Here is an 8,746-nt window from a genome sequence, read left to right on the forward strand (position 1 = left end):
AGTAGGCAAAGTCTATAAGATGTTATAGCAGCATGACATATGCGTCAAAAGAGCAACAGAATCCAAATTCCCAATCGCATGAACAATACAAAAAACAAGAAAAAAAGTTTTTTTTTAAAAATAAATGTCATTTCATACCTATATGGTATAATAAAAGGTCCACACTCTCAGCTGGTCAACATGTTTCGGCCTGTCATAGGCCTTTATCAAGACATGCTGAGAGAGTGGAAAGACCAGAGATTTATATGTGGAGTAGCCAATCAGCGATGCTCAAATTATGACATCATCATTAAGTGACTTTTCTCATTATACAAAACTATTGTGTAAAGTACAGGAAAAGATACATACTTTCTGTGTAAATTAACAGAGTTGTGTGGAAAAACAACATTTAAAATAAACAATATTAACATTTGTCCGTGGGATCTCCATGGCAACCATATAAACAGGTAACATCCCTTTTTCACTCACTGCGTTCAACAGCAGATATCTACCTGGGCTGTAAGAATTAAAGGTTCATTCAGCGTTGCCAGCATTAGGACTAGGCGCCGCTGTAGGGTGTGATGGTAAGATGAAGATATTTATTTTTAATGAAACTCAGGCTGTGCGCCATCGCTATGGCAATGCGGTCTGTGAAGAGGAAGTGGCATCAGTGTGAGTCACTGACGCACTGTGGAACACAAGCCGGGACATGAGGTTCCTGTCTGTTGACAGGAAGTCCAGACACGGCTATATTTCAAAGGGTGTTCTTTCAATATATAGTAACCAGAAGTGCCCAACGGTCAAATAAGGTGCCTTATCGTCAAAATGATGACACATCTGGGCAGGCACAGCTCCCGGGAGTACACAAGCAGCGTATCATACTGGTACTGGTGATGACTGAGAGCCAGAGGTTAGAATATATACCCCAGGACCAGCCAGGATTGGTTTACCAACACCATGTGGTACAGAGCAGCTCAGGCTGGCTAGTGATTGAACAGATCGCAGTCAAGTGATTGGGACAGCAGTTATCTGGGTCTGGCTGGCTGCGGAGTGTGGCCTAACAGGATGGAAACAACACAGCCTGCATCCCCTGGGGATGATAGTGAATGCATATACTGGCCGAGAGCAGGTGACAGGATCAATAAGCGATCCAGCAGCAGGGGTAACAAACCAAAGTTGTGACAATAGTGTGTTACAATAAAAGAACAATAAAACAGCACCAGTGGTTGGATATAGGCCACCCAGACATAGATCTCTAAAACTTACTTTTACATGAGGGAAAGTTCAAAAGTTCCACACCAACAGATATAGAATGAGTTCTTTACCCCTTATTAAGGTCCTCTTTCCGGCATAGTACTGCAGCTATTAGGAAGGGTCAAAAAATTATTTTCCTCTACAGTTTTCAGTCCTCCCTGGATAAATTCCAATTACTGAGCTGTATAAAGAAAAACAGAACTGATGGTATATAAAGCATTGTAACAATGTTGGACTGTCTCATAACATAGTCCTTTCACTTGCACCCAGATACTTGCACCAGGATACACAAATCTGTGGGAAAATAACAAAATTTTTAATAATAACCCATGCAAATTCCAAATCCTACTTTGGCCCAGATACATAGATGACATTATATGTATCTGGAGAGGGGAGACTGAAGATCATTGAATACTGTATATCAACAGAAATCCATTTCACCTTGAATTCACAATCAATATCAATGAGGAAAATTTGGAGTTCTTGTACTTAGGGATTTAGATTAAAAAAACATACAAATGAAGACCTTCATTAAAAAAGTCGATAGTAACAACTTTGTTCCAGTCAAAATGAGTTATCGTCACAAGTGGCTGGAGAACATCCCTAAAAGACAATTGAAGAGGATCTGACAAAAATGCTAGATTCCTAGAGAAAAATTACAATACAGCTCAGATTAATGAGGCCTACGAGGATGTTAGGATCTCCAAAAGACCTTCAAAAAATTGAAAGAGGAAGACAAACAACAAAATAAAGAATCTGATGGGTAATTTTCATTGCAATTAAATAATAAATTACATTGAAGAAGCAATTAGGAGATATTAACCACTATTGCTAAAGGATGACAAACTGAAAAACATCTTGCCAGAATTACCAAAAACTATTTGTCAACAGGCTTATAATCTGTAGAGAAAATTGGTTCTAACTGCCATGAGACCATATGCCAGTAAAAGTAAGGAATACACTTGACTGAAGTAATATAAACTTCGTCTTATATATTGCCCCAGATGTCAGGCATGTAAACTCACAGGTTGAAAATTCACAAGAGCCACAGTTTCTTTCCAATCACATAAAACTAAGAAGAAATGTAAAATAAAAGAAATAGTGACATGTAACACAGCAGGGGCAATATACTGTACATGTTTGAGTGGGCTTATGGACTCCGAATTGTTGGCCACACCATTAGAAAACTAAGCACTAGATGGGCAATACAAATAAGGAGCATCAAGAAGAAATTGAAAACACATTGTGGAGAGCCCTCCCTCTGGAAATGTACCAGCAATTATAAAGTACCTACACAATGGGGAAAAGAGAACTACACATATCGAAAGAAGTAGGTAAGTGGAATTATCCAAACAAAAACACTCCTAATGCAGCGCCTAATTGTTATATAAAATGAAAATTAAAAACTGCTGAGACACTGCGCTTGCCGTGACCACTATGTGCAAAATGGAAAAAAGAACTAAAACAACAGAGATGGCTGCGCTGTGTGTCAGTAGTTCAATGAAAAAGAGAGCAAACGTGTACTATATAAGTAATAAATTTAATAAAATTTACATAGAGTTAAAAAAGTGAACATAAAATTAATATAAGCACACCTGTAACTGTCTCAAAGGTATTATATTGATGGTTAAGGATACATATAGATATTTATATGAAAAGTTCAAATGCTGTAATTCAGAGAAAGAAATTCAATGAGGTGCAGTCCCCAAAAGTGGTTATCTCGTATACATCACCAGGTAAGTCGTTGTGAAGATATAGTACCTCTCCGAATGGGCTGGTATAGATTTGGACGGGCGTCCCCGGCCAAAAACAATCCTGCTTTGCCCAAAAGTGTTGCACAGCGGAGGAAAAGATCTGCAGACTGCCTATAGTTATTCACTCGTCACCGCGAGGAAATGGCAACAACAACCGGCTGAAGGACAGCAAAGTCCGATATTGCTCACCAGTTGCGGCAGTGAGATGGACGGCAGCCTGTATGGTGATGAGCCGGTCAGTGGATAGCAATGGAGACCAACTGGTGAGCAATATCGGACTTTGCTGTCCTTCAGCCGGTTGTTGTTGCCATTTCCTCGCGGTGACGAGTGAATAACTATAGGCAGTCTGCAGATCTTTTCCTCCGCTGTGCAACACTTTTGGGCAAAGCAGGATTGTTTTTGGCCGGGGACGCCCGTCCAAATCTATACCAGCCCATTCGGAGAGGTACTATATCTTCACAACGACTTACCTGGTGACGTATACGAGATAACCACTTTTGGGGACTGCACCTCATTGAATTTCTTTCTCTGAATTACAGCATTTGAACTTTTCATATAAATATCTATATGTATCCTTAACCATCAATATAATACCTTTGAGACAGTTACAGGTGTGCTTATATTAATTTTATGTTCACTTTTTTAACTCTATGTAAATTTTATTAAATTTATTACTTATATAGTACACGTTTGCTCTCTTTTTCATTGAACTACTGACACACAGCGCAGCCATCTCTGTTGTTTAAGTGGAATTATACCTTGAAGCCTTTGTCGACATTATTGCATCACTTTGTGCCCTTTCAGACTGCCTGTGACTATCAGTGGAGAGAGAAGAGACCCACACAGAGGAGCCAAGCTGTCAAGACAGATGTGAACATATTGAGGAGTTACAAACACCCGAAAAGTGTGGAACATGAGAAGAAGGTAAGTGAAATACTTGGGGGAAGGTGCAGAAGAGTGCATCACTTGATATAAAGAGGAGGTGGGTTCGGGGGGTTAAGAACATGACAAATAGATTATGGTTTGGGAGCACATTAATGGCCAAACATGGGGAGTGCACACAATTTGGAATACAGAGGGAGGGGGAGGAGCACATTACCGGCAATACAGAAGGAGGGAGCACATTTATAACATTACTATTATATCATTCACTTAAAATTTATATATTTTGTTAGCTTACGTTTCATTGGCTCAGAGCCCTAAAGAGCGTACTTCCTAAACCATCCCATATTTGGTAGATTGCAAAAGATTTTCAGCCTTTACAATAAATCACCAAGTAAAAAAAAAGTCTGCCCATCACTTGTTTAAGTATAGTACAGTATGTGTGCACTTAAGCATCCAGCGTATTTTAAATTTTTTTACTATCAATTTGCTACTTTTCTTTCACTTGTATTTTGTTATTTGCAAGACTATATCAAACGTTAAGTAAAAAAACCTGATATAATTTATCCTGATTTCTTTATTTTTATCACAAAAATCTAAATTGTCACCAAGGATGCGCAGATGGTTTATAGCCACTGTCCATCTTTGTGCAAATTAAATTTTGCTGAATAACCTAGCTATGATTGGCATAACTTAAATATTGTTTATTTTACTGTTATTGAGATCATAATAAGCAATACATGGTCTAAATGAACCATCATGCTCAACAAAGAAATTCTGTAAGCTGCACAAGTGGGTGATGTAACATTTTTCAAGGTTCTTCTTAATGTATTTGTCCACTTACTCTTCAGAGGGAAAGAGTAGACACACAATACTGTGCTACAAGGTGGCAAGGTTACAGGAATGACAAAACATACTGTATCAGAATAAAGTGACAGAAGATTAAAATTACATTACACAAATCTAAATAAAAATATCTTATGGAAATATAAAATCATCAATCCAGAATCGGACCAGATTGCCAATGATAAACAGGACATGCTGCCTACACCCTATTACAGGTACAGAACTAGATATTCTTACAGTGCATTGCAACTACAGTACATGTGTTCAAATATGTGTAGTTCAATTAATGTACTTTAATAAAACTTTTGTCAATAAGATATTAGCCAAAATTAACTTCCAGAGACATACAGTAGCTTGAATTTGATCAAATGTAAAGCTTCATCTGATTCCAAAAATGGAGGCTCAAGGAATGATCTCCCAATAATAAAATGGAGACTGAAAAGTTTATTGCTAAGAATAAGTACTATTTAAACAAATGGTTAAAAACCCCCAATACATTTTATTTTAAATATTATAATTTTTTATTATAGATGGTCAAAATAATCTCACCCCCTCTCCACAGGAAAAGTGACCCTTTTTCTGAACACTAGCACAGTGTGTGAAAATGTCTGGTAATTGGATGGCTAAAGAAAAGAGTCCCAAGGACACCAAGGGATAAACTATCTACTTTAACCATTAGTTTTGGTTCTCAACCAAAACGAACGGACAACTACAAATATCAATGTTGTCTAGCTGGGCTTCAGCTTTAATTGAAGACTGTTGTCGATGTTCATCGTTTTTGCTGCTCTAGGTGTCATTGGTTTTGATCTTTTAATTCTAAACAGAATGCAAATACTGTAGAAGATGTAACATGTAAACATACATGTATGTGTGTATATGGTGAGCTAACAGCGCCAAAAATGCAGTAGACAGTAATTTTTCACAGTACGTATAATATACCCCAGTGGAATACCTAGTCCCTATATGCCACTCCCCTTTCTTTATGGGGCGTCTGCTAGATCTTAAGAAAAACCTGCACTTGTACGTGTGCAGGATGGGTAAAAATTGGAAAAAGCAAATAAGATCAGAGCGACCATAGGTGGTAAAATACTTTAAGAGACTAAAAATATTCTTATAAAACAATGAGGGGTTTATTTACAACGAACATTTGAGACAATTGAACACATGAAATATAAAAACATAGAAAGAGAGGGCAACATGCATAAAATGCTGTTTTTAAAAAACGGTTGCAAAATTTTTTTTAAAAGAACTTTCCATAGGACATATAAAAGACAGTAATAAAAAATAGTGCTAAGAATACATGTATTTAAAAATTAGAAGCTCTAGAGATAAATATATGACTAAAGTTATGTGTAGAGATACAAATAGATAAAAAGTTCCGTATAAAGAAAAAGCAGCTTAACTGAGGATTTCAATAGTAGCAGGAATCACCCAACGCGTTTCGTCTGGTCTGACTTCATCAAGGGGAAATGAGCCAAGTGGGACACATCATCTATATATACCCATATGGATGTGGAAGTAGTTGGTGACATCACTTCCTGTGATTAATTGATATTTAGAAAGCAGGATTCAAAATCACATATTGATTAAACCTAATGGTGAGGGAGGCATTAGATGTATTAAAGCGCTTGGTTTGCGCTTGTAAAATGTGCAGGGAGTCTTTAAAAAACTTTAAAGTCTGTTAAGATTGATATTTCCGGTAAAAAAACGCTAATCGCGTCATTTCCGCCCCACTTCCGGTGTCCGCGGCTTCTTTCTGCGCATGCGCCGGCTGAAATACAGGAAAGTGCGGTGGCCATATTTTTAGAGTCCATACGACGGGACAGTTGTTTGTAATGGAAGCGGGTGCCGGCGGCCATCTTTTCATAGAAAACATTCATTCAGTTAGATGGGTGAGGCATGTTCCCATTGTCTCCACACCGGAAAACCGCACATGTAAATAAAGTATAAGAGCGGAATCAGTGCTTATATATAGTACAGTAGTTATGTGTATTCAATACTGTATATAGAAGATCTTCAAAGTTCTATGTACTAAATATGTTGCTGTGTGTGATTCATATCCTTGATCTGATAGATATATACACACAGTGCAAATCATGTGAGAATGACACCCCTATAGAATTATAATAGGGGATTTGATTTGAGATACAGTGGTTAAACATAGATTAAATATATTTGGGAGTGGGTGTGGCAATCAATATCATGTTTATACTAATTATACATAGGTGGATAACGTCATATATAAAGAAGTAATTTTATAGGTCAGAATATAGAAATGGAAATAGCACGCCCCTGATCCAGTTATTGTTACAGCACCCGGTCTTCTTGGGAAGTTACCTTACCCAGTACTGGCCGGGCCAACACTGCTTGGCTTCCAAGATCAGACGGATTTGGGCATATCCAGTGTGGTATGACTGTAATATAGGATCTGGGCAATGGAAGAGAGGATACAGAGGTTGGGGAGACACCGCCCCACGTAACAATATGCACTTAGCTAGGAGCAAGTAAGTAGGTGATGGCAAGATGAAAGTATTGGGAATGGCAGGCTTACGTTCATAAGAAAGGAGCTATTTCGTAGCCTTCATTCAGTCCGTCTGGATGAAGAGATTTCATTTCGTGTATCCAGAACATCTCTCTCTCTTTGATAGACGATTGGAGAGGTCCCCTCCTCTTTCTCCAAGTGTCACTAGTTCTAGACCTAGCACTATTTTTTATTACTGTCTTTTATATGTCCTATGGAAAGTTCTTTTAAAAAAAATTTTGCAACCGTTTTTTAAAAACAGCATTTTATGCATGTTGCCCTCTCTTTCTATGTTTTTATACTTCATATGTTCAATTGTCTCAAATGTTCGTTGTAAATAAACCCCTCATTGTTTTATAAGAATTTTTTTAGTCTCTTAAAGTATTTTACCACCTATGGTCGCTCTGATCTTATTTGCTTTTTCCAAACATACATGTATGTTTAAATTGCCATATGTCCACTCCACCTGGTTGCTGATTTGTACTAAGGTTTCTAATCCTCCATTACTGCATGTTTTCCTCTCTATTCGTGGCTCAGACTGTTAACTAGATTTTGTTGCAATCTCACTCATTTTGTCTTTAGCTTGTTTTTGGATTCAACTTGTTTGTTTCTTGCCCTGATTCTGAACTAAGCTTATCTGCTGCCTGCCTTGATTCAGGATTAATAAAAAACAACAAAGAAAACTACTTATACAGCGCCTCATCCAAATGTATCAAACAATAATAAACAAATGTAAAACAGGCTCCTGAGACACTGCGCTTGCCACAACCACTATGTGAGATGGAATAACGAACTAAGAAGAAACAAAACGTGGCTGCGCTGTGTGTCAGCAGCAATATAAAATAGAGAGCACAACGTGTCAAATATTAAGAATTTATTCTCATGATAGAAACAATTTAAAACATGTAAATTGACAGTGCACCTATATCTGTCTCAGGTGATATAAAAGTTCAGCCGTATAATAAAGATGGCTATCCAATGTAATATTTCCTATTGTGCAATATGGTGGAAACAGGAGAGTTTGTAAATGCAATTCCGGATAGTATTAGAAACGTATATTACCTCTCCGACAGGGGCTGGTATAAACTAGCCGAGCGTCCCCGGCTAGTGAGTCCTGCATTGCCCGATGTTATGCACGGCGGAGAGGAAAGATTCGGTGCCCAGTGCCGAGCACCTGCCACTAAGAATGGGTGTGCAGTCGTCTCCTGTTCTCCTTATCGCCAGCCGGCGATATAACAAGCTGCTGAGATACACGATGTAATTGCACAGCGAGGCAGAGGGGAGGGTAGCCCAATGCTGAGTATCTGCCGCCGGGAAGGAATGTGCGGCCGTCTCCTGTTCTCGTAATCGCTGGCCGGCAGTGGTAGCAAGCCGCTGTAGTGGAGTGAAAAGCGGCCTCTTGCCGCGGTCAGCCGGTCAGCTAGATGGAAATATGGCTGTGTAGGTTGCACAGAGGTAATTCACCTGGACCATTCTACTATTTCCCAGACTGCTGCCACCCCTGACCACA

At 38.6% G+C, this 8,746-nt stretch overlaps 1 pseudogene; it reads right to left on the reverse strand.

The window, feature by feature from the left end:
• Positions 1–7,019: 7,019 nt before the first annotated feature.
• LOC134912794 (5S ribosomal RNA) lies at positions 7,020–7,137 on the reverse strand (annotated as a pseudogene).
• Positions 7,138–8,746: the final 1,609 nt, after the last annotated feature.

Source organism: Pseudophryne corroboree, chromosome 4, assembly GCF_028390025.1.
Source record: "Pseudophryne corroboree isolate aPseCor3 chromosome 4, aPseCor3.hap2, whole genome shotgun sequence".
Classification (NCBI taxonomy): Eukaryota; Metazoa; Chordata; class Amphibia; order Anura; family Myobatrachidae; genus Pseudophryne; species Pseudophryne corroboree.